Raw genomic sequence first — 27,592 nt, forward strand, 5'->3', positions numbered from 1 at the left:
GCATTTAGCAAGAAGTAGTAAAAGAACAAATAGAAAAATGCAGCTAGAAACAACAGGTAGACAGTGAACACCATTAAACTGGTACTTACCCCATCCAGACACTGTTGGAGTACCCAAATTGGAGGAGGAAACAAAACATCATCAAGACAGGTATTTACAACTTGCAGCAGAAATGCCGGGAGAATCCAGCTGGGGTTCCTGACTGAGATTTATCCTGAAAGATTAGTGTGTATTATTCATGGATGTGTTTCTGGATTCTCATTCCCACGGTGGCATTTTTATAGCACTGCCCGAACCATAACAACCTCCATTGGAAATGATTTACCATTAGCTAGCCTCGAGGGCATTCCATTTTACTGCCTTTAGCTATGTATTGTGCTCTTTTTCTCCCTGTTACAGGGTCAAGAGTCCAGCCTGCCCCAGAACTGGAAATCTTGTAGAACCCTTAAAACAACAAACAAACATGCTTTCTTATTCTCAGAGTCAACTCTTAACAAAGTGTGATCATTTATAGCATAAATATAATTTATACTGCAAGTAGTTAATCCCCAGTCTCCTGTAAAGATTATTTATTTCCTGCCCCTAGAGGCTTTGCAGGTGTGACTGCTGTGTCACATGTGCATCCATAGGTGGCAGAGAGGAGAAAGACTATGTTTATACTCAGTGTTATGACCTAAAAACATCTGAATGATTAGAAGCCTAACATTGACTGAAGAAGCCATCTGAAAACTACAACCTCTCCACACCAGAGGGGCCAGGACTAGGAGCTAGCTTGAGGCGACTACCAGTCTAGCAAGACTGGATGAGCTTCGAGGTTGGTGAGGAAGCCAGAAACTAGAACAACCTTACCTGGGACCTCGGGACCTGGGCAAGAGTGAGCCCAAGACAGACACCCTTTCAAGAGACCACTTAGGTAGGCCGGGTGGGGGGAGCCATGAAGCCCTAACAGGGAGCTAGCCTATGATGCCACCTGTCCATTGCTGCGCAAGCCTGGAAGGGCAGACAATGCCAAGATGACCCTTGCCACATGCCATAATGCATATGTAAGATATATCACCCCTGAGATGACCCTAGATACACAGAAAGCCCTGGTGTCAGTAAGAAGCAAGAGAGCTGGTCGCCCCCTTTAGCCAGCTTCAGTACTCTGAACATTGCAGAAGTTATGGATGAACCAACCATGAGCATGGAAGAGCTGGTCCTACCACTCATCTCCCATGTGGTGGTATGCATGAGGGAGAGATACGTCTTTCCCCCTTTCCCTAACCACCTGTGGTAGGTGGGAGACCTGGCCCTGGGGTCATGAGAGCAGTAGAACTGGCCCTGCCCGCCACCAGCTTCAGTATTCAGGAGAGCAGGCCCTACATCTCCTTGGAAAACAGAGTAGAACTGACCCTGGTAACAGGGCTCAGGTGAGCCAACCCCCAGAGTGTGAGCATGAAAGAGCTGCCCCCACCACTTTTCTGTCATGCAGTGGTGTGGCTGGCAGGAGAGCCGGCCCTATGGTCATCAGAGTGGGAGAGCTGGTCCTGCCCCTCACCTGCTCTAGTACTCAGGAGAGCGGGCCCTGCAGCTCGCCTGGGCAGCACAGTAGAGCTGGCTCCGGACGTGTAGCTTGCATCTGATCTTGCCTGGTACCAGACCAACAACTCATTTCAGTGAACTTCTGTAAACAAAGAAGTGTGGACAAAAGGGTATACTGTGGGACATCTGTGACACACTGCAGCTTCTACAGTGAGATTCATTTTTTCTCTGTTGGGGAGGAGATCGCAAAGGCAGAGGGCAGGTATGAGGAAAGGAGGAGATGAGTTGGATTGGGGTGCATGATGTGAAATTTACAAAGACCCCATAAAAATTTTTAAAAGAGTTTATTTACTTAATACACATTCTATTTTTGTACTTTGACCATGCTTTAAGTTATTTGTACCTCAGCCCCATAAGTTACAATAAGAATTTTGTTGAATATGTATTTTTAAGGTTTTTTTCATTTATTCTTTTCTCATACAATGCATTGCAACCACAGCTCCCCCCTCCCAGTATTCTCACCCTCGCTCAGCTCCCTTCTTCCTTCATTTTCCTTCAGAAAGGTGCAATATAGTTTGATGAACAGATTTTGGGTTAGGATAAAAAAATATATCATGTGTTTCACTGAAGTGTCAGAACATCCTTAATTATCTTTATTTAAAGTAACAAGGCTTTAGAGGTTCATATACAGAATTGGTACTTTAAGAGTTAACAAAGTTCTTACCGAGGGCAGACACTGCTGAATAAGAGTTGAATAAAAACTATTGATGTGTCTACTGAAGTGCTATGCATATAAAATATGAGTCACCTCACTGACAGTGTGAAAAGGATGGTGATTACTCTGACTATTTCTGTGGGGCACACACTGAGCTTAAGAACATTTCTCTTTGTTTTTATTTGACTTCCCTTTGGCTGATTTCCTAAGATTTATGTTTGTAAAATCATCCCACTTCAGCACAATCTAATAACTTCTTCCAGACCAGTTTCTCAGTCACAGGAATGTCACCAGATAAGCGTGATCAAGATATATCCCTGCTACATGCTACCCTCAGCCATATCAAGCTCACTTGGAGGGGTATACCAAACTTGGGCACTTTGAAAATGGCCCTAAGTGACAGGAGTATTCTGATTTCTACCTCACATAAAAATCTCACCTCCCACACACCTTACACCACCACAACTCACCATTCTAGACAACATGGTGTTCCCCAATAGAATCACTCAATACATGCATTTCATATGCAGCTGAACAGTGTAGTTATTCAACATGCCAAGTTTGAGAGTCAAGGTAGGCTCACTTGGTCTCTTATATGAGTGGCGTTAGCCAACTCACTGTCACAGAAGTGTCAAGACTAACACTTTTTTTATGTTGCAAGAACTGTGCTAAACAATAACTGTGGATTAGCATACTGAACTCTACAGTAGACTATAAAGTTGATGCTGTTATCCTCATAGGTGAGTAAATTAAATCTTATAAAGTAATTGTTAGCCTGCTAAGATTACATAGCCAATTAGTGAGGGAGCTGGGATAGCACTGGGTTCATCAGATTCTAAAAAGTTTCCATTTGATATACTTCATTGTATTAGCTTTTAGAAATGGGGAAAATCAGAAAAACCTACAGAAAAAATATCCATAATATCAGGATAAAAAATTGTAGGAGTAGTATTATAATACTAATACTGAGCTAGGAGTTAGAAACTGCCTAAAAAACAGAAATGGTTGACAAGGTACACAGGGAAAAGATATGTGGCTGTTCATTTTATGGATAAAAAAAGGGTTCTCCCATCCATTAGATTCTCCTCCACAATTATTATGATAAGTGCCATAGCTTTGTCATTTGGACCTTTGATAAGCTTCTGAATGCACCAAATGGAAGTGTCAATATAACTACTGCCCAACTGGTACAGAAAAACATCCAGTCCAAAATTGGAACAAGGAAGTGCAAGGTTGTGCAGGTAGAGACAAGTCTCCAGAAAGAATATCTGAAAGGGGGACTGAAAAGAGTAGAGATATTATGGAGAAATTATGGATAAAACTGAACAGGAATGTAGACCAATTTTGCAGAAACACATGCTGCATTAGTAGAATTTCTTGACTTCGTAATGAACACAATTTAACTACTGTTAAGTGTAGTACAATTGTAACTACTGAAATGATACTAATACCATTTGGCTTTTTAAAACAATCATTGAAATTTTTGTTTTGTTGGAAACTAAATATGGGATATTTGAGTCAGTAAAGCACTCGTTGATCATGCACAAAGGCGTGCATGCTGATTCACACCTGTCACCTGCATACATGGAGAATTCAAGTCTAGCCTGGGAAACATTTAGAGAGGGTAAGCAGGCTAAGAAAGAAAGAAACCAATATTGTTAGGTTATTGTCTTAGTTTCTCTTCATCTTACTGTGATAAAATAACCAATATAGGCAACTTTAGGGATAAAGGGCTTACTCTTTCTCACATTAAAGTCAAATAGTAGTAGGGAAATCAAGGCATCATGGACATATAGCAGCTAGTCACATCACATCTATAGCAGAAAGCAGAAAGTTATGAGTGCACACTGCTATTCAGTCTCTTTTCTTTGTTCATACAGTTCAGGAACCCAGAAAGCAAATAATGTCTTTTATCATGGGCCCCTCAATTAATGTAATCAACACCTTTCCATGGGCATGCCCAGAGGATGGTCACTTGGTGTTCTTAGATTCTATCATGTTACAATTAAACATTAATCATCACAGTCACATTGAGTTTAAGTGTGGGATGGAATCAAAATGGATGATATTAACATAATAGAAGCTGATTGGACTTCCACATGAGCTAAATGCTGTGGAACTGGAATTTTGTTTGGCAATTTCCTCTTAACTGATACAGTCTACCCTGGAAAAAGACTATTCATTAAGATTCAGGAAGTAAACAACTCACAAGTCTCAGAAAGTTCCTGAAACTTTCAAAATTAATCAGTCCCCTCACCAAGATTATGTATACTGGTACTATGACACTCTCTAATATGACAAAGTAGCTGCAAGCCATGTAGGAAATTCTAAGGATATAGATTTTGTTTATTGTCACCAGGTAGACCTTTCGGTGATGCAGCTGTCTTTGAGGTATCCATGCTCCTTTAAGTCACTCCAATAAACTCATTGACTTATCAAATTGAACTTTGGTGAAGTCTAGGGTAAGTAGATGTTTCATGTAGATAACTTCTCATGTCTCTCCATGAAAAGTTAACACAATAGGGCTCCAACAATATTATGGGTTAAATAAATGAGGTAATGTGGTTACAATTTAAAGCTTTTTAATCAATCAAGAAATGTGTCCTGAGTACATAAAATCCTACACTAGAGGAAATACACAACTTTAAATCTTTGATTCATTTAGCTAATGGAATCTTAGGTTTCCTGAGCATCTGAAAGGTTTATGGCATATTGATGGAGGGGTAATTTGATAAATATGACAACTAGCAACAAATGTGACTTTTTATTGTGTTATTTTGTGCCATCGATGAAAAACAGCCTGTGCTTCCAGAGCAATGCCACATTTCCAAGTCTGCAGTTTTGTGTAGCATCAGCAGAATAAAACCTAATGTCAGCAATGTTTTCCTGACTGGTTGTATCTTACAGAGGAAGGGTGTCATCTTGACAAAGAGAATATTATGTGCCAAGCACTACAGTATAACACACTAAATCCTACCATTCAACAGTGTAGAACAGGATTCTGTCATGTGTACCCTCAACTGTACAAGAATGCAATTAAAATAAAAGGAGCTACTAATCTTATCACTTAACAAAGTCTATCTACTAATTACGAGTGATTACCTTTTCCCAGATAAGTTAATGTGTTTTGACCAGCCAACAAATCTCAGAACTTTAGTGCACAAGTATTAAAAAATGCAAAAATCAGTATAGTCCTTACTATGTTGGGTTTGGTGAAAAAAATTATATTGGATTTTTTTTCCCAATTTAAATTAGCCTTGTGAGTCAGGTGCCTCCAAACTGAGACATTTTAGTAAGTTCAAATTAACAGAAGCAGAGCTATGGCTCTCCTGGGTAAAGATTTCAACTTCTAGACCATAAAGGGTAGGATTTCCTTGGTAAATACAGCTATGCAAATCTATTTACCCAGGGGAAAGAATTTTATCAAGTAGCAGAAGGCTAAAACAAATTCCCACAGCAGTTCTCTCTGGGAAATCTTAGCTACCTGTAGTTTCTTTTCACTGTATATCACTTTATTCTGCTGTAGCTGACAGGAAGAAATCTCCCCTTCATGACAGCAAGGCTTCTTCAGAAATGCTGACTTCAGAATACTTCATGCTGTCCTGTGAGTGATAGAACAAAATGCTTTAACAAGGAGGAGATTTATTCCCTGAACTTTGGCCATTTCTCTTTACCATATTTATCTACAGTTTTGCTGAAATTCTTTTGACTATAATTGCACTCAAAACAAACATGTTTTTCAGGAGTACAAATTCACTGAATCCCATTCAGGATGTTTTTATGTCTTAATTTTACTTTTCAACTTACGGTTCACAGTAGAGACTACAGTGAGAAAAATATTTTGTAGAAATAATCTCTTCAATCAGAATGATAAGACTGTGTTGTTGGAAAGAATTTCATTTCAAGGTAATGTTTCTAAGTATCTGGGTACAACATCTTTCATTCTCAGTGAGAGGCTCCCATCTCCCTAAAGCCTTTTCTTTGGCTTGCCCTCTTAAATTCCACAGCTGCTCCTGTCTCTCTTCTTACCCTTCCACTCTTACTTTCATCAGCCTTCTGATTTGATCTGACACAAGCTTCCGATAATATCCTCTATGCAGACAACTGCCCTGTCTACCCTACCACAAACAGCTTTTCTGAGCTGCAGTAATACAAAGCTGGCTACTGAGATGCCTCCTTGAATGTCCTAAAGATCTATAGTTGAACTTGTCTTTTTGCCCTTATATTTTGTATGCTTATATGTACCACCAGTAAGTGACTTTTTCATCACCTAATCTAGAGGACTGAATTGTCTTGAACTTTCCCTTACTTTCCATTCCCCAAATACCTAATCCATCAATGGATCTTGCAGGTTTGTTAGATCCAAAAGGTCCTGAGAGGAGCACCAGACATGTGGTACTATGACCTGCAACTGTCCTCATTCTCTGCTACATTCTCACCGTTATACACCTAGGAGCATTCTTCTTAAGTATATTGAGATATACTTTGTTTTAGCTGAGCAAAATAGAGAAGACTTGGGCCCCCAGGACTCAGGAGAGAAGTGTCATGGAAATGGAGGGCCTTATGATATTCATTTCTCAAGCAATTCAAATGACTCGGTTTGACGTCTATATAACCAAACGCAAACACAAGCTGAAATACAAGTGCAGTCTTGATGAGAGTGATTGTAAGAGTGATTATAAGACTTATTTTTTCATATATTGCTTTTTACACTCATTTATTTTGTGTGTGTACACAAATTAATGCACAATTGCATAGACCATGTCATATATATAAGGTCAGAGAAGGACGTTCTGGTGGTTAACTTTCTCCTTTCATCAACTTGGATCATCTGCCTCATCAGAATATCCCTTTACCCACTGAGCCATTTCACTGGATCTTGATTATGAGACTTCTCTCACACTCTGGTCTCATCATTTCACTGGAGAACATGTATGTGTGTCTATTAAGGCTTTTCCGTGTGATAACAGTCCTTCATCTAACCCTCCATGGAGCTACTGACAGTAGCATTTCTAACACAACAACATAATTATTTCATTTTCCTTTAATCGAAACCTGTCGATAGCTTTCAAATTATATAGCAAATTTTCTATCCTACTTTTCCTACAAGTCCCTTTGACTACTCAAACCAATGGCAGTTATTGAATGGGTCCTAGTATTGCATGCTACCGTCACTCCCTCTCCCTCACAGTAAGTATGAAATATCATTCATTTTTTTATAATTACCTAGGTATTGCCCCATGGAGGGGGCACCTTTTCTGGTCCCTACAATTACTTTTATGGCCATTGTCTGAGTCCAAAGGCCTCCATCCTACTTACCCACTTATCACTCACTGCCATGAGACTGTAATATCATTGAGGAAATATAAGACATCTTTCCTTTATAGTTGAACTGCCTGGCACATAATACAAACCCAAAAGAACTTTTCTGCCTAAACAATATGACATTGTTTTCATAGAAACATATTTTCTAGTTCCAAACAAATTGATATACAAATATATTTTGTGAACTCAATCTGTTCATAGGTTTTATAGATTCTATTCTGGGAAATTGACAGTCATTTCATGTACCACATGCGAACATCAGTTGTGGAGCAGAAAGCAATCAAATATACCAAGTCCAAAATCACATCAATGTAAACTTAGCTTTTACTAATTCCACACCTTCTTCTCAGCCCACAATGTCTCATGGGCATAATCATGAATATCAACATATTTTATATTATAGATGAGATGCTTAATAATGATGAAGATATTTGGCCTTGATTCAGAACATTCACTATATTAACACTGTCTTTTATTGCCAGAATTATGCTAAGATACCTATCTCAAAAGGAATGATCTTGGCTGTAAGTGATAGCCAAACAATCACTATATTTTAAGACGAAAACACAGCAATATCTTAGATTCCACACCCAAACTTACCTGGAACTGAACTAAAGCTCTTTCGTCAAATTGTAAGTTAGCTGTGAAAAATGTGACCTAAAACATAAAGCTTTCACTAAATGTTTGCCTGAGCTAACCCCCTAAAACACACAACATGTCTACTAACTCTGGATCACTTGTTCAACTTGCCAGTAGTCAACTGTTTATGGGACACTAGTGGGCATATTCATATGCAAGGGACAGAAACAGCCCTTCTTTATCTTGCTAAGAATCTCTTATTTTCAGAAATAATGGATTTTTCCTAAATAATCTCTAAGAGTTTTATTGTGGTAGAACGACATCTAACAAATATAACTACAATAAAAATCCATTATTGAGATGAATTATGTACCCTGTGCACAACTAGCTGTACATATTGTAAACTGCTTTCCACGTTAAGACATTTGTTGTGCTATATGTGCAAATGAAACCACTCGACTGCTCGCAGTGTGAATTGCATTTTGAGAGGCTTTTCCAATGGAAGAAGAAAAGAAAAGAAAACAGAGTCTCTTAACCGCCCAGATCTGATCAGGGGCAAGTGACCTACTTGAAATCTTGGCATCATCTACATCCATAATACAGAACTAATGCATACGAGTACTGGCTCACAGCCAAAGATGTGCTAACTGTCTCAGGATTCCTGGATCATAGCCTAGCATTCATTCACTGTAACGATGTGTGTCACTACATGGTTAACACTATAAGAAAGTTCTCTGGTGCCCTTGAATAGGAGCACTAATCCCACCCTCGACAAATCCACCTTCATTGTCTCCCAAAGGCAACACCTACAAATATTATAATGTCAAAGATTAAGTTTCAACATATGAATTTTGAGGACACATACCTTAGGTCTATGGCACTAACCAAACTCCAAAAAAAAAAGCAAATCTTGCAGTCGAAATCTCCAACTTTTGTGGGTACTCGTACCACAGAAATAGACAACAGGGTCCCATTCATTGATGCTCCCAGTAATTAAGTGCATGTCCCAAGAATATCAATCATGTACTTAGGGTTTTTTTTTTCACTAAAAATTTAAACTTGGTGGGAAATTCTCACAGTTTCTAAGACGGCGAAACAAAACATTAAATTAGCCCATGCTTCTTCAGTATGAACATTAGTCCTTTGATATAAATGAAATCTTGGATAAAACCAGTCACCAGTAAACACTGTATTTTCCCTTTGCAGATGGATTTCAGATAAGTCTCCTTTTCATATTCTGCAATTTTTTACTAGCATGTCCCTATGAAATGGGCCTTTTTATTTTTAGCTTTGCCTAGATTAAATCCCCTTTGATGTATATTTCAAGCATCTTCTATGACAAGCTCAGCACTATAGACCTCACTAAATCCTTATTCAAATGGCAGGCACGACACTGTTCCCTTCTCTAATCACAGCAGCATCCTCTAACAGAAGCTATTCCAAGGCTCTTGGTAAAAAGAAAAATTGTGTTTAATCTATGAGGAAAAATTTAAAGTGGCAGGTTTTTATTTCTCTAATGTATATACCCGTGTATAAAATGTAAGAAATTGCTGTTTGAGTCTGTTTTTCCTTTCTTATTATAAGAAAATATGGAATGCGTACTCTGAATTATAATTATTCTGTCTTAATTTGAACACTGCAAGACTTTAAAATGCAATGTTTAAGGAACTTCTAAAAATTAGGTTGAAATGAAGGACTTAGATCTCAGACAAAGACAAACTGAGAGGGAATTAATAGCCAATTGTAAAGATTGCCACAGCTTTTCTTAAAGAAGGACCTTTCTTTACTTGAGTTGTTATCTTCAAGGGAGAATTATAGGAGAAAAATCATAGTTTATAAACTTCCAAAAGGGTTGTGTGAGTACCAAATCCCTAATTGTTTCAATAGTACTTTATGTCTTAGTACAGCTTGCAATGAGTTCACAGCTTAGTTAATATAGTTCCAATTATTTCTATTCTATTCACATTATACCTTTATATCCAAGAGAAAAACTATTAGTTTCATTAGTGGTTCAGATTTTACTCTAGCATTTCTCTAATGGAGCAAAACTAATTCTTCAGTTATGCATTTTAAACTCTGCACTCATTCATATATTCCCACGGTGCGAGGGTTAAGCCTATAAACAATAGTATCTAATTTCACTTACAGCTTAATGGATAGACAGTACATACATAGCAATATATTTCAAAGTAGATTAAAGAGCTCAAAGTTCAAAAACTGTAAGAATTGGAGATGGAAGAAAAATCCAACTGTTTAGAGTAATTAAAAACTCCCTGAAACAAAAAATAACTGAGATGTCTTAAAAGTTAACTTTGATTTATAGAGGCAGACACAAGAAATCTAAAATGTAAGACAGATTGACAAAAAGGAACCATACTGTAATAGGTTGAGGTATACAGAAAGCAGTAAGTAGCAGTCAAATTTGACTGAATCATACAATGCAGGGAGGAAAAGGAAACAACATTAAGTTAAAAAGAGCTAAACCAGATAATCTCATTGGATGCAAAAAGAAGGTATTTTCATTTTAATGATAGCATATATGATTTAACCTAAAAAGAACAATAGAACACATGTCTGTAATCTCAGCATCAAGAAGGTGGAGGCAGGAGGACAGCCTTCAGTTTGAGGTCAGTTCAAACTATGTAACAAAGGCCTATCTCAATTAATCAGGAAGGAAAAATGAAGAGAGGGGACGAGGAAAGCAAGGAGGCATAGAGCCATCTAAAAATAGCTGTAGAAATTCTAGAAATCTAGAAATTTTTGTAGAAATACAAAAGCCCAGACAAATATGAACTTTCCAAGATGATACTTCTTTCTAGGGGATGCCAAAGCCAGGAAATCCATAGCTCTCAGATCCCAGATCCCAGGAAATCAATATCTCCAAGATCCCAGTTCTTGGTTTCTTTCACTCTGAGTCACATTCAGAACTGCATAATGCAAACGTCACACTAGTGCCACCAAGAAAAATAAAAGAAACAAGGTTGAAAATGAGAGAGTAGAAGCACAGAATCTATTTGGGAACGCTAATGGACTAATCTAGGTACACAATAATTAGTCCCCAGGCTGAAATGAGGGTAAGGAGGACAGAAGGAATGGCTGCAGGACACTGGACGGTGTTTCTCACACCCACAGTCCAGAGTGTTAATGAGTTAACTGGGGTAAAACATATTTGTTCAATTTGAGAAATTCTAAGTTAAACCAAAATAAACAAACATATTCACTGAGTGACTTTTAAGAGTCTTCACCCCTGCGCCTAAGACACCGCCGGACCCTGAAGGAAACAGACCGGATAAACAGTTCTCTGCACCCAAATCCCGTGGGAGGGAGAGCTGAACCTTCAGAGAGGCAGACAAGCCTGGGAAACCAGAAGAGACTGCTCTCTACACACACATCTCGGACGCCAGAGGAAAAAGCCAAAGACCATCTGGAACCCTGGTGCACTGAAGCTCCCGGAAACGGCGGCACAGGTCTTCCTGGTTGCTGCCGCTGCAGAGAGCCCCTGGACAGCACCCCACGAGCAAACCTGAGCCTCGGGACCACAGGTAAGGCCAAATTTTCTGCTGCAAGAAAGCTGCCTGGTGAACTCAAGACACAGGCCCACAGGAACAGCTGAAGACCTGTAGAGAGGAAAAACTACACGCCCGAAAGCAGAACACTCTGTCCCCATAACTGACTGAAAGAGAGGAAAACAGGTCTACAGCACTCCTGACACACAGGCTTATAGGACAGTCTAGCCACTGTCAGAAATAGCAGAACAAAGTAACACTAGAGATAATCTGATGGCGAGAGGCAAGCGCAGGAACCCAAGCAACAGAAACCAAGACTACATGCCATCATCGGAGCCCAATTCTCCCACCAAAACAAACATGGAATATCCAAACACACCAGAAAAGCAAGATCTAGTTTCAAAATCATATTTGATCATGATGCTGGAGGACTTCAGGAAAGACCTGAACACACTTAGGGAAGCACAGGAAAACATTAATAAACAAGTAAAAGCCTACAGAGAGGAATCGCAAAAATCCCTGAAAGAATTCCAGGAAAACACAATCAAACAGTTGAAGGAATTAAAAATGGAAATAGAAGCAATCAAGAAAGAACACATGGAAACAACCCTGGATATAGAAAACCAAAAGAAGAGACAAGGAGCTGTAGATACAAGCTTCACCAACAGAATACAAGAGATGGAAGAGAGAATCTTAGGAGCAGAAGATTCCATAGAAATCATTGACTCAACTGTCAAAGATAATGTAAAGCGGAAAAAACTACTGGTCCAAAACATACAGGAAATCCAGGACTCAATGAGAAGATCAAACCTAAGGATAATAGGTATAGAAGAGAGTGAAGACTCCCAGCTCAAAGGACCAGTAAATATCTTCAACAAAATCATAGAAGAAAACTTCCCTACCCTAAAAAAAGAGATACCCATAGACATACAGGAAGCCTACAGAACTCCAAATAGATTGGACCAGAAAAGAAACACCTCCCGTCACATAATTATCAAAACACCAAACGCACAAAATAAAGAAAGAATATTAAAAGCAGTAAGGGAAAAAGGTCAAGTAACATATAAAGGGAGACCTATCAGAATCACACCAGACTTCTCGCCAGAAACTATGAAGGCCAGAAGATCCTGGACTGATGTTATACAGACCCTAAGAGAACACAAATGCCAGCCCAGATTACTGTATCCAGCAAAACTCTCAATTAACATTGATGGAGAAACCAAGATATTCCATGACAAAACCAAATTTACACAATATCTTTCTACAAATCCAGCACTACAAAGGATAATAAATGGTAAAGCCCAACATAAGGAGGCAAGCTATACCCTAGAAGAAGCAAGAAACTAATCGTCTTGGCAACAAAACAAAGAGAATGAAAGCACACAAACATAACCTCACATCAAATATGAATATAACGGGAAGCAATAATCACTATTCCTTAATATCTCTCAATATCAATGGCCTCAACTCCCCAATAAAAAGACATAGATTAACAAACTGGATACGCAACGAGGACCCTGCATTCTGCTGCCTACAGGAAACACACCTCAGAGACAAAGACAGACACTACCTCAGAGTGAAAGGCTGGAAAACAACTTTCCAAGCAAATGGTCAGAAGAAGCAAGCTGGAGTAGCCATTCTAATATCAAATAAAATCAATTTCCAACTAAAAGTCATCAAAAAAGATAAGGAAGGACACTTCATATTCATCAAAGGAAAAATCAACCAAGATGAACTCTCAATCCTAAATATCTATGCCCCAAATACAAGGGCACCTACATATGTAAAAGAAACCTTACTAAAGCTCAAAACACACATTGCACCTCACACAATAATAGTGGGAGATTTCAACACCCCACTCTCATCAATGGACAGATCATGGAAACAGAAATTAAACAGTGATGTAGACAGACTAAGAGAAGTCATGAGCCAAATGGACTTAACGGATATTTATAGAACATTCTATCCTAAAGCAAAAGGATATACCTTCTTCTCAGCTCCTCATGGTACTTTCTCCAAAATTGACCATATAATTGGTCAAAAAACGGGCCTCAACGGGTACAGAAAGATAGAAATAATCCCATGCGTGCTATCGGACCACCACGGCCTAAAACTGGTCTTCAATAACAAAAAGGGAAGAATGCCCACATATACGTGGAAATTGAACAATGCTCTACTCAATGATAACCTGGTCAAGGAAGAAATAAAGAAAGAAATTAAAAACTTTTTAGAATTTAATGAAAATGAAGATACAACATACTCAAACTTATGGGACACAATGAAAGCTGTGCTAAGAGGAAAACTCATAGCGCTGAGTGCCTGCAGAAAGAAACAGGAAAGAGCATATGTCAGCAGCTTGACAGCACACCTAAAAGCTCTAGAACAAAAAGAAGCAAATACACCCAGGAGGAGTAGAAGGCAGGAAATAATCAAACTCAGAGCTGAAATCAACCAAGTAGAAACAAAAAGGACCATAGAAAGAATCAACAGAACCAAAAGTTGGTTCTTTGAGAAAATCAACAAGATAGATAAACCCTTAGCCAGACTAACGAGAGGACACAGAGAGTGTGTCCAAATTAACAAAATCAGAAATGAAAAGGGAGACATAACTACAGATTCGGAGGAAATTCAAAAATCATCAGATCTTACTATAAAAACCTATATTCAACAAAATTTGAAAATCTTCAGGAAATGGACAATTTCCTAGACAGATACCAGGTATCGAAGTTAAATCAGGAACAGATAAACCAGTTAAACAACCCCATAACTCCTAAGGAAATAGAAGCAGTCATTAAAGGTCTCCCAACCAAAAAGAGCCCAGGTCCAGACGGGTTTAGTGCAGAATTCTATCAAACCTTCATAGAAGACCTCATACCAATATTATCCAAACTATTCCACAAAATTGAAACAGATGGAGCCCTACCGAATTCCTTCTATGAAGCCACAATTACTCTTATACCTAAACCACACAAAGACACAACAAAGAAAGAGAACTTCAGACCAATTTCCCTTATGAATATCGACGCAAAAATACTCAATAAAATTCTGGCAAACCGAATTCAAGAGCACATCAAAACAATCATCCACCATGATCAAGTAGGCTTCATCCCAGGCATGCAGGGATGGTTTAATATACGGAAAACCATCAACGTGATCCATTATATAAACAAACTGAAAGAACAGAACCACATGATCATTTCATTAGATGCTGAGAAAGCATTTGACAAAATTCAACACCCCTTCATGATAAAAGTCCTGGAAAGAATAGGAATTCAAGGCCCATACCTAAACATAGTAAAAGCCATATACAGCAAACCAGTTGCTAACATTAAACTAAATGGAGAGAAACTTGAAGCAATCCCACTAAAATCAGGGACTAGACAAGGCTGCCCACTCTCTCCCTACTTATTCAATATAGTTCTTGAAGTTCTAGCCAGAGCAATCAGACAACAAAAGGAGGTCAAGGGGATACAGATCGGAAAAGAAGAGGTCAAAATATCACTATTTGCAGATGATATGATAGTATATTTAAGTGATCCCAAAAGTTCCACCAGCGAACTACTAAAGCTGATAAACAACTTCAGCAAAGTGGCTGGGTATAAAATTAACTCAAATAAATCAGTTGCCGTCCTCTATACAAAAGAGAAACAAGCCGAGAAAGAAATTAGGGAAACGACACCCTTCATAATAGACCCAAATAATATAAAGTACCTCGGTGTGACTTTAACAAAGCAAGTAAAAGATCTGTACAATAAGAACTTCAAGACAATGAAGAAGGAAATTGAAGAAGACCTCAGAAGATGGAAAGATCTCCCATGCTCATGGATTGGCAGGATCAATATAGAAAAATGGCCATTTTACCAAAAGCAATCTACAGATTCAATGCAATCCCCATCAAAATACCAATCCAATTCTTCAAAGAGTTAGACAGAACAATTTGCAAATTCATCTGGAATAACAAAAAACCCAGGATAGCTAAAGCTATCCTCAACAATAAAAGGACTTCAGGGGGAATCACTATCCTTGAACTCAAGCAGTATTACAGAGCAATAGTGATAAAAACTGCATGATATTGGCACAGAGACAGACAGATAGACCAATGGAATAGAATTTAAGACCCAGAAATGAACCCACACACCTATGGTCACTTGATTTTTGACAAAGGAGCCAAAACCATCCAATGGAAAAAAGATAGTATTTTCAGCAAATGGTGCTGGTTCAACTGGAGGGCAACATGTAGAAGAATGCAGATCGATCCATGCTTATCACCCTGTACAAAGCTTAAGTCCAAGTGGATCAAGGACCTCCACATCAAACCAGACACACTCAAACTAATAGAAGAAAAACTAGGGAAGCATCTGGAACACATGGGCACTGGAAAAAATTTCCTGAACAAAACACCAATGGCTTATGCTCTAAGATCAAGAATCGACAAATGGGATCTCATAAAACTGCAAAGCTTCTGTAAGGCAAAGGACACTGTGGTTAGGACAAAACGGCAACCAACAGATTGGGAAAAGATCTTTACCAATCCTACAACAGATAGAGGCCTTATTTCCAAAATATACAAAGAACTCAAGAAGTTAGACCGCAGGGAAACAAATAACCCTATTAAAAAATGGGGTTCAGAGCTAAACAAAGAATTCACAGCTGAGGAATGCCGAATGGCTGAGAAACACCTAAAGAAATGTTCAACATCTTTAGTCATAAGGGAAATGCAAATCAAAACAACCCTGAGATTTCACCTCACACCAGTGCGATTGGCTAAGATCAAAAACTCAGGTGACAGCAGATGCTGGCGAGGATGTGGAGAAAGAGGAACACTCCTCCATTGTTGGTGGGATTGCAGACTGGTAAAACCATTCTGGAAATCAGTCTGGAGGTTCCTCAGAAAATTGGACATTGAACTGCCTGAGGATCCAGCTATACCTCTCTTGGGCATATACCCAAAAGATGCCTCAACATATAAAAGAGACACGTGCTCCACTATGTTCATCGCAGCCTTATTTATAATAGCCAGAAGCTGGAAAGAACCCAGATGCCCTTCAACAGAGGAATGGATACAGAAAATGTGGTACATCTACACAATGGAATATTACTCAGCTATCAAAAACAACGAGTTTATGAAATTCGTAGGCAAATGGTTGGAAATGGAAAATATCATCCTGAGTGAGCTAACCCAATCACAGAAAGACATACATGGTATGCACTCATTGATAAGTGGCTATTAGCCCAAATGCTTGAATTACCCTAGATCCCTAGAACAAACGAAACTCAAGACGGATGATCAAAATGTGAATGCTTCACTCCTTCTTTAAATGAGGAAAAAGAATACCCTTGGCAGGGAAGAGAGAGGCAAAGATTAAAACAGACACTGAAGGAACACCCATTCAGAGCCTGCCCCACATGTGGCCCATACATATACAGCCACCCAATTAGACAAGATGGATGAAGCAAAGAAGTGCAGACCGACAGGAGCCGGATGTAGATCGCTCCTGAGAGACACAGCCAGAATACAGCAAATACAGAGGCGAATGCCAGCAGCAAACCACTGAACTGAGAATAGGTCCCCTATTGAAGGAATCAGAGAAAGAACTGGAAGAGCTTGAAGGGGCTCAAGACCCCAAAAGTACAACAATGCCAAGCAACCAGAGCTTCCAGGGACTAAGCCACTACCTAAAGACTATACATGGACTGACCCTGGACTCTGACCCCATAGGTAGCAATGAATATCCTAGTAAGAGCACCAGTGGAAGGGGAAGCCCTGGGTCCTGCTAAGACTGAACCCACAGTGAACTAGTCTATGGGGGGAGGGCGGCAATGGGGGGAGGGTTGGGAGGGGAACACCCATAAGGACGGGGAGGGGGGAGGGGGATGTTTGCCCGGAAACCGGGAAAGGGAATAACACTCGAAATGTATATAAGAAATACTCAAGTTAATAAAAAAAAAAAAAAAAAGAAAGAAAAAAAAAAGAAAGAAAAAAAAAAAGAGTCTTCACTAAACTATTACAATCTGGGGAAGGAAAGGGGGACTTAGAGTGCTTAAAATGAAGTAATCAGTATACTGAGTTTTCATAGAATACATAGTTTATGAAATGCCATACAATCACATGGTCAAAACAAAGGATGCCTCAATATGGAAAAAAGAAGTGAAAGCTTATTTTCAGAATCTCAAGTCTAATTGTGGGACAGAATATTTTTCTTTTAACTTTGTATTTGACTTATATCCTCCTCCCCTTGTACCCACTGTCTACCCTTGCAGTCTCCTCAACAAAGGGGAAAAAAATCTCATTATGGAAGCTGCAGTGTGTCACAGTCAACACACTTTCCTTGCAAATATTCATTTTAGTGACTTGTCGGTCTGGTACAAGTCCTCTGTCTTCTATTGGTCTATCAATCCTGGAACCTCACTGGGACTCCTCTCAGACATTCTGTTATTGCCCTGTTTCATGGAGAATCTGTAGCTTCAGATCTACAGGAGTAGCTCCTTCACACACTCCAGCAGTTCACAGATGGGATAGATGTTGGGGTGGGCCAATTCAAAGCCCTGGATCTGATCCTACAAGGTATCTGAGCTGGTCAGACTCCTGCACCCATACCATCACCTGAGCTCTCCTCTCTGCCCAGGCTGCCCATCCAATTCTGCACCAAAGGCCAGAGCCCAGACTCATGCTCTTGGGACTGTATCACCCCCTGACTTTTCATGACCAAGATGAGCTCTACCCTGTGGCCCAGGTAATGCAAGAGTCCACTGTCCTGAATGTTGCAGCTGGTGAGACATAGAGCCAGTTCTTCCAGCATCATGACCTCAGGGCCAGGTCATAAGTGGCAGGGCGGGGGGATGGGGTAGAGCATCTCTCCCTCACCAATGTCACCACATGACAGACAAATGACCAGCTCCTCCATGTCCATACCCTCAGAGCCCACTTACCCACAACTCCCATGTCTTGGGCCACCTCTTACTATCCTGCCCAGGTGAGGTACACATACAGGTCTCCCTAGTACTTCAGCTGGTGAGGGGCAGGGATCCCCTGCTCTCACAACCTCAGGGCCAAGTCTCGCACCTGCCTCAGGTGGTGAAGGATAAGGGGCAAGGAGGGCATCTCTCCCTCATTCATGCAACTTCACAGGAAACAAGTGGCAGGGCCAGCTCTCTCACATTCAAATTCTTGGGACCAGCTCACTGGAAACTCGACAACCAGGGCCAGCTCTACTATGCTTCCTGGACAATGCGCAGTGCCCACTTTCCTGAAGAGTGCAAATGATTAGGGCATGGATCACTTCTCCTACTCCTATGTTCCCAGAGCCAGCTCACCCACAATGGCCAGGCAAAGGGTAAGGCCAGCCCTCAGACATCAACATGTTCCTGTATAACAACCCAGACCAGGGATATCCACCTAGCATTGGGTGGTAACAGACCTCCACTGCTGCTGGGCCATGGGCCCAACATAGCCTCCAGTTGCAACATAGATCAGGATCACACCATGGTCCTAGGAGACATAATTGGCTACCCATAGAAGGCTGTTCTTCACTATCATCAAGTCTCTAGTTCTGTCTCTCTTTATTGTGCCTACATCTTTCTGCTTCTCTTTCTCTCCCATTTTTCCACCACTTACTTGCTCCTCTTAGAGGTGCCCAGTGTATTTGAGTGTCTTGGGTCACCTCAGGAGTGGTTTCAGGAATGCCATGCTCCACTCATACATTATGGTACAGGGCAGGAGTCATCTCTGGCATGGTCTACCCACCTCCTTCTCAGGCCTGTGTGGTGCCAGACTGGTGGTCCTATCAGGCTAGCTTCCTGTCCAGGTTTCATTGCACCAAACTAGTGGTCATCTTGAGCTCTGTTCTCTCCTGGGCCCTCCTGTGTGGCCTGTCTGTCTCAGACTCTCTCCCTAACAACTCTATTTATTGACTCTAAATGATGGCCATAAATATCCCATCAGTATCAATAATGAAAATCCAGTTAGTATTTTAGCCAACTATCCCTGTTGCTATGCAATCTCCACCAGCTGGGAGGTAATCTCTGAAAATTGCTTGGGAAAGCATAGCTGTTTCCTAAAGGAGTAAACATATTTTAGCCACAGGAAGATTTAAAAATAAGCAGACAAATGTTTTAAAGAAATCAAGCCATCACATTAATACTTGCTTGTGGATTAGTTTTATATGCATGTATCTTTAAGAATATTGGTCCTATTCAAATAACATCTGAGACTTAAAATTCCAATTTAAAATGTGTAATTGAATGTACTAGCAATTTTAGCTGGCATCACCCTCTTAGTGTAAAATAAATTTTACCATAAAAAATGTATGTTTAAATAACTAGGAATAAATTTAAAAGCAGAGACATTTTTTACATTAAAAAATGCAGTATTTTTGAGCCAGATGAAGTATATCAAATTCATAAGTAAATGTTTTTGTTTTAATAAATTCAGATAAATTTACACCATTCTCAAATACCAATCAAAGACTCCTTGAAGAGTGACGCTCAGGGGTTCAAGAGATTGCTTAGTGTGTAAAGTGCTTGCTCCACAAGCTTAAGAAATTGATTTCAATCCCCAGTAGCCACGTAAAACACTGGACATGGTGGTGCACACTTGTCATTCCAACACTGGAAGGTGGGGCAAAGAGAACCTCTGTCTAGCCAATCTGTGAGGAGCCCTGTCTCAAAATCTAAGGTGGAGGATAATAGAAGATACCTAATGTCAACCTCTGGCTTCCACGTTGACATGAACATGTCCTTACAAATGTATACCGCAGGCATGAGTACACACACGAGTGTGTCAGTTACTTTTCTTATTGTGACCAAATACCTGACAGAAGCGTGCTGAAGAACCACGGGGCTCATTTTAGTTTACAGAACAGAAAGATGCAGTCTATCATGAGGAGGAAAGCCTGAATGGAAGAACGGGAAGCAGCTGGTCACATGGCACAGGAGGTCGGGAAGCACAGAATGACATGCCTCTTGCCTTCCTTTCTCTGTCTTATTCATTCTGGTATCCCAGCCCATCAAATAGTGTTACCCACAGTTAAGGGGTCCTTCCTCTTCAGTTAACTAATGTAAAAACCGCATCACTGACATGCCATGAATCTTGTCTCATAGGTACTTCTAGATTCTGTCAAGCTCAAAACCAATACTATCAAATCCTTAAAACTGTAGTTGGGGTCTCGCTGAATCATTTGACGGCCCTGGGTTCAATCCCCAGTATCAGAAAAAATGAAATATATAAAGGATATTAGTAACCAAAAAGAAGGCAGGAAAAACGAGTTGCTGTAACAATGGCCTTGCTTTCTCTGTGGTGAAGAATGCACAAGAAGGCAGCTTTCTTATCTTTGGAACAGACTTTTCTTGAAAGCAATGAATAAAAGGAATGATCAGAAAATGATAAGGGCAGGTACAGACAGCTCCACGTTGACATACCAGTTAAGGAAAACATAGCTTCCGAAACAACACATTGTTGAAAGCTGATACTCTCCTCTTCTCTCCTTGGAATGACACTTAAAAAACAGAGTATGAAAACTCAAAACACAGAATGTGACCCTGAAAGCTCAGGTCATACTTTCTATTTCAGTGTATATTCAGGGAGTATATAAAAGAGACTGTTATTTTTTTCCCTTTCCCCATTTTCTAAAGTTGTTATTGAATACCTCATGCACAAAAGAAAAATTATAACTCAAAGACAGAGCATTCACTTATTTGACCCTATTGTTGTTCTGCCTTCTGCCTTCTTATTGCTTAATAGGCTTTCGTGCAGTAGAAAAATAAATGTATATATACACATGCACACATGCATGCACACACACACACACACACACACACACACACACATACATACACACCGGTGTGAACTGACAAGGAAATGGAAACAATAATCTATAAACAAAAATCTCTCCTACCAGCTCCTCGAGTACTCATCCCTGTTTCCAAGCACTCATTGTCAGTGAGAAAGAAGCTTTTCCCAGATATAATAGGCTCACACTTCTAATCCCAGCACTCAAGAGACTGAAATAGGAAGATCTTAAGGTCAAGGCTAGCACTGAGCTACATAGCAAGACCCTGCTACAAAACAGATCAAGCAAAACTGAAGGGAGAGAAGAGGGGAGTGGGAAAGCGAGAAGAGAGGAAGAAAAAGCAATTTTAATTTTGCAAGTTATATTAGTAAGGCCAATAACTATATCTTAGTTTTATACTTAGTAAACTCTATCCTTCAGGCATATATAGCTTTTTTTCTTCTTTTTATAAAGCTCTAAAATTATGCCTGAAAAAATATTACTGTTCTTATGGCTTTGATACTTAAAGTGTTTTTAAATGTATTTTTGGGAGATTTCAAAAACTGAAATTATTTTGATGACATTATCTAAGTCTTAAAAGAGGTGCTAACCACAATTCTTTTAAAAGAAGAATTTCATGAAATTTTGAAATAGTTTCTTCTCATCCATTTTTCTATTTGGGGGGAAAAAGAAAGCTGAATAGATATTTAAAGTGGTCCAAGACCAGTATGGCCCACAGATATGTAAGACCTAGAAGATAGAAAGTCTCACAAAAGCCTAATAAGTTCAGGAAGGAGGAAGTGAATAGAACAAAGTCCATTTTTAAGAGAAATTATTGTGAAACAATAAAGAGAAATATGTGAATCCACACATTCAGAAGCCCAATGAGTCTAAACAGAATGAAGTACACTCTCATTCACCATGGCAAAACTCCAGAACACCAGCATTTCTAGAAAGGTGGTATGCTTTCTTCACTACTGAACCACTAGGGTTAGACCCTCCATGCATCCTGGATGAGTGACTAACAGAGAAGCATAGTCTACAGGAAAGTCTTGTGTTTGAATCATGGAATTGATATTGTTCTGAATGAAGACAAGTCTACAGAGAAGCTACACTCTGAAGAGAGTACACTTGGAAACCTCTACAATTAGAAACGTAAAAATGTGCAATTAGAGTGCTCTGTGTATCACCTTGGAAGACTTAAATATTACAGCATCAAAACTCAAAAATTGAATATGCCACAAAAGCATCTTTGATCCTAAAGCTTTTCCTTGTCTTCAATCAACTAAAAGCTTTTGCTCCAAATTATTTTCGTAGTAGCCTGGAGAAAATGTTACAAAAATCTGTGATAGTCATAAGGGTTGCCAAAAATAAGCCCGCCATTCTCTCATTCCGGTCATGTGGTAAAACTGTACCTTCCTGACACTGAAATTCAGCTCCATGGGCTATTTCCAAGTGGATAGTTCAGGAGCCAAGAAATGTTTTTGTTACTCCTTTTCTTTATCCTTTCCTATGGCAATGTTCTGGAGGACAGGTGCTTCCCCTCAGTAGCTGTCAAACATGTCAATGACACTCAATGCTGCCCCCAGAGAGATGTTTCAGTGAGCAAAAAGTATACTCAATTGCCTTGAAGCCGCAGAGTCCTGGAGGTAGCGGCTGAAGATGTGCTAGTTGACCCTAAAAAATATAAAAGCACTAAAGAGTACTTCTCTACAACATTTAACCTGATATATAGTAGTTGGACTCCAGATTAGAAGCACAGATTCTGTATTCAGGAACATTTTCTCAGTGACACAGAAGTGCAGAATGTGGTGCCAAAGAATTCTATAGAATCGCTTTGCCTGCAGCATCTGGGAAAAGACTGGAATCTGATTTTGGTTTTGCACTTGCCTGATGATTATAGCTCCTGCCACCACCTAGATTTCCTCCAAGCCTTACAGCTTCACATCCTTTAGTATAATGCCATGAATGAAAAGAAATAGGTTACAGAAAAAATAATTGCTATTCTAGATTAGTCAGCAATTTTTATAGCTATGTCAGTCATTTTGTGTCTACCATACTTTTAGTGTTATTGAAGTAGTGCCAATGCACTGTGACTGCCCTTTGTACAAATTACTTGTGAAAAAATGAAGGGTCATGGGAATACTAAAAGTAAACACAGAATAATTAAACTGGTTACTTTGTTTGTTCATTCAAAAATACATTAATCATTTACCTAAATTCCACATACTAAGCCACACTCCACAGATACAAAGGTAAAAGGGAGATAGTTCCTATCCTCCAAGCCCTTAAACACAAGACGCAGAGAGGTCACAAAAGCATTAACTATGTACAATATGCTGTAGAACAAGACAGATGAAGCCCTACATGATCACAGAAAGAGAAGGAATAATGACAGTCTATGCTGAAGAAAAAAATCTATATCATAGATAGTTGCTAAAATTATGTAGACACACATACATACATATACATTTACAAATGTAAAATGAGAGAAATCAGCACATACATACATATATGTACATATGTGTGTACATTATAGCTGTTCTAATGCATCATTTATGTCTTTACTTACTAAAACTTTTTAAATGATAAAATTTGAAGATAGAAATAATAAAATCTAGCTTTGCGCAGTGGCAGTATCGTAGCCAATGAGGTTTATCCGAGGCGCGATTATTGCTAAGAAATAATAAAATCTGGCATACTGAGGCTTATTAATTTTCAAAAGCCACCCTAAGGATGATGACCTCTATCTTTAATCATCCAAAGAAGATCAGAGTTATAAAAGGTCGTACATTAATTACCCACAGCAAGTGGCCTTGACCACTGAACCTCAATATCTTTTGATCTGGGAATGGAGATAACTCCCTCCTTGCTAATCTGTTCTGGAAGTTAGAAATACAATAAACGGTACCTGGTACCTACCTCACAATAATTTACTTCATTCCTATGTGGGTTTTGCAGCTATATTTGCTGCATTTTCTATCATTTAAATAACTGAAGTAAACCTCCACCGACCATAAATCATGATATACATCATCATCTGAGCCCCTGTGAGGACTTTGTTACACATACATATATTTTGCCTCAGAAATTCAACATCTGGGCTTTTGGACTTTTGGATTCAGAGTCGATAGGTGTTTATAGCCTTTTAAAATAGAAATATGACAGAGTAGAAAACACAAGGAAATGAAGAATACAAAGACATCTGTTAACTTTAGCCATTGAATCAAAGTAGGCTGCTTCTAGGCATAAAGAATCAGAGTCACCTTCACGCCTCATGTCCCCAACGCACAAGCAAAGCAGGTTAACCCACATCTGAAGAAGCGCCTACAACGGTGTTATTTTACCTTATGGTATGTAAATTTTCAGATATAGTACCTTTTCCTATATGTTTATGTAATATTTAAACAGTGGGTAATATAATGAAAAAAAGAGCAGATATAATCTCCTCTAATAAGATCTTACATGGGTACCATTTTTGGTTAAATTAAATTAAAATATAGCCAAGAAATAAAAATAACTTGTCTTTGACCTGTGGCTATAGATAATTAAAACAAGGAAATTTAACAATTACAGTTAGTGTTATATGAAAAACTACATGCACGTTTCAAAATGTGAGTATTGCATAAACAGAATGGAGAAACCTCTAGGAGTCTTGTGTTTCTACATGTTTTTGCAACAACAGCTTTTGTTACGAATTACCTTTCTCCTAATAAGGACGCAGTGCTTTTCTCAGTTTTTACATTTTTTATTCAGGTATAATTACAAATAAAATTATGTGTAATTGAAATTGGCAAATTAATATTTTGATATAGGCATTCATTAAGAAGTAATCACCATAATCAAAAATTAACATATTTAACATATTTATGTGATGAGCATGTGTCTTTGTGATTCTAATTCCAATGCTCTGGAACTGAGGCAGGAATATTGCTTTGAGTTCAAGGCCAACCTGAACTACATAGTGAGTTCTAGGCCAAGCTTAATCTACAAAGTGAGACCCTGTCTCAAAAAGAAAATTCTATTGCCTTTATAGTTGGCTTTTTTTGTGTGAGTGTATGTGGTTTCTAAAAAATAAAAATAAACACGATGTTAAGATCTCTTTCAATAACTTTCAAGTACACAGTATACCATTTCTAGCTATGTTCATGCAGTACAGTAAGTCTTCAAAGTTTATTCTTCTTCCATAACAATCCTATTTCAGAATCTGTGTCTGTCGAGGTTGAATGAATTGGCCTTATAGGCTCATATTTTTTCTGCTTAGTCCCCAGATGATGAACTGTCAGAGAAGGTTAAGAAGGTGTGTCTTTGTTGGAGGAGTGTGTTTCTGGGGTTAGACTTCGAGGTTTCAAAATCCCATGCCAGTCTCTCTGTCTCTGTCTCTGCCTCTGCCTCTGTCTCTCTGTCTCTGTCTCTCTGCCTCCCCCTCCCTCCCTCCCCCCCTCTCCCCCCCCTCTTTCTCTTCCTGATCAGATTATAAAGCTCTCAGCTACTGCTCCAGTGCCTACCCACAAGCAACCATGCTCCCTCTGCACTGTGATAAAATAGTGAATTCAGACTAATGATCTGAAACTTTAAGCAAACCCCCAATTGAACCTCTTCCTTTTTAAGAGCTGCCTTGGTCAAATAGAGCAGTGATTAAGATAGTATTCAAAGGAAATTAAAGCATGCATTCCCATGCTCACAGTAATATTCTCTACTATAGCCAAGATGTTGAAAAAATTAAATGTTGACTGATGAGTAAAGAATGGAATATATAAAAGAAGAATTAATAGAATGATAATTAATCTTTTAAAAAACATAAGGAGGGGTTGGGGATTTAGCTCAGTGGTAGAGCGCTTGCCTAGCAAATGCAAGGCCCTGGGTTCAGTTCCCAGCTCCAAAAAAAAGAAAAAAAAACGTAAGGAAATATTGATATTTGTGGCATGAATAAACCTGAAAGCTACTATACTAGGTGAAGTAAACCAAGCACAGAGAGCCAAGTACTGCATGATTTCACATAAACACAGAATTTTAAATGCTAAACTCACGAAAGTTGAGAGAAGAATGGTAATTACCAGTGCTTGGGGAGGAGGATGAGGAGATGCTGATCAGAGGTTACAGGGTTTCAATTATGTACTACATTTTCAAGACTGATTGATACATGGCCTTGACAAGTGGCTGAAGACACTTGCTTGGAACAGAAAGAAGGTTGATTTGCTGCCCAGAATAACCAAAAAAAATGCCTCCCCCTCAAAGTAAAGAATTTTGTTTAAACTTTACAATATAAAACTGAGTTCAGAGTTTCTTAACTGTAGTACATTCTGTGATGAATCAGTTTATTAGCCAATCTGACTAGGCCAAGAGAAGCCATGTTGCTGGTAAAACATTGTTTCTGGGTATTTCTATGAGAGTGTTTTAGGAAGACATTCACATTTAATCCAGTGGTCTGAATAAAACTACTCTTTATCAATGTGTACAGGCATCTTGCAATCCACAGAGGAACTGAAAAGAAAAAGGAGATATGGTAGTGGAAAATTATATCTTTTTCCTTGATTCAGGATACCCATCCCACTGGAACTGTGGACACTAGTGTTCCTGGATCTCAGCCTTCAGTCTTGACTGAGACTTACATCATGGACTCCTAGGGCCCCAAATGTGTGAGGGTTGGAGTGGAAGAAAACCACCAGATTTCCTGGCTAGAGGCTTACAGATGGTAGATTATAGAATATCTCATCCTCTATAATCCCACAAGTTAATCCTTTATAATAAATCTTTGTCTGTGTCTTACTGGTTCCTATTATACTATAACTGACACTTCCTTCTGAATCAGAAGTCTTTTGTTTTACTAGACCTTACAACTTCATGAAAGGATAACTTGCTAACCTGTAACTACTGTTTATCTCACACTCTCTACAATTCTAGATACAGCACACTATAAAAGGAAGTCTTTTGAGGAAGCAAATATTCATTGAGAATCTAATACATACAAGGAACACTGCCTCAACTCTCAAGCCCCAAATTCTACTCATGTCAATTTAGTAGTGGAATAGAAGTGTGGGCAGTTCATATGTAGCAAAGATTAGCCTTGTTGGGGTCACCAGTGGAAGGGGAAGCCTGTGGTCCTGCCAAGGTTGGACCCTCCAGTGCGGGGGGAGTATGGGGGGGAGGCAGTAAAGGGGATGTATGGGGGGAATACC

At 39.2% G+C, this 27,592-nt stretch overlaps 1 non-coding gene and 1 pseudogene across 1 annotated transcript; both read left to right on the top strand.

The window, feature by feature from the left end:
• Window positions 1-575: 575 nt before the first annotated feature.
• LOC120093436 (small nucleolar RNA SNORA17) lies at window positions 576-707 on the top strand. Its single transcript, XR_005486496.1, has one exon. It is a non-coding gene; the product is annotated as a small nucleolar RNA SNORA17 (small nucleolar RNA).
• A 23,325-nt stretch (window positions 708-24,032) lies between these two features.
• Window positions 24,033-24,149, top strand: LOC120093501 (U4 spliceosomal RNA; annotated as a pseudogene).
• Window positions 24,150-27,592: the final 3,443 nt, after the last annotated feature.

Source organism: Rattus norvegicus, chromosome 6 (assembly GCF_036323735.1).
Source record: "Rattus norvegicus strain BN/NHsdMcwi chromosome 6, GRCr8, whole genome shotgun sequence".
NCBI classification, from domain to species: Eukaryota; Metazoa; Chordata; class Mammalia; order Rodentia; family Muridae; genus Rattus; species Rattus norvegicus.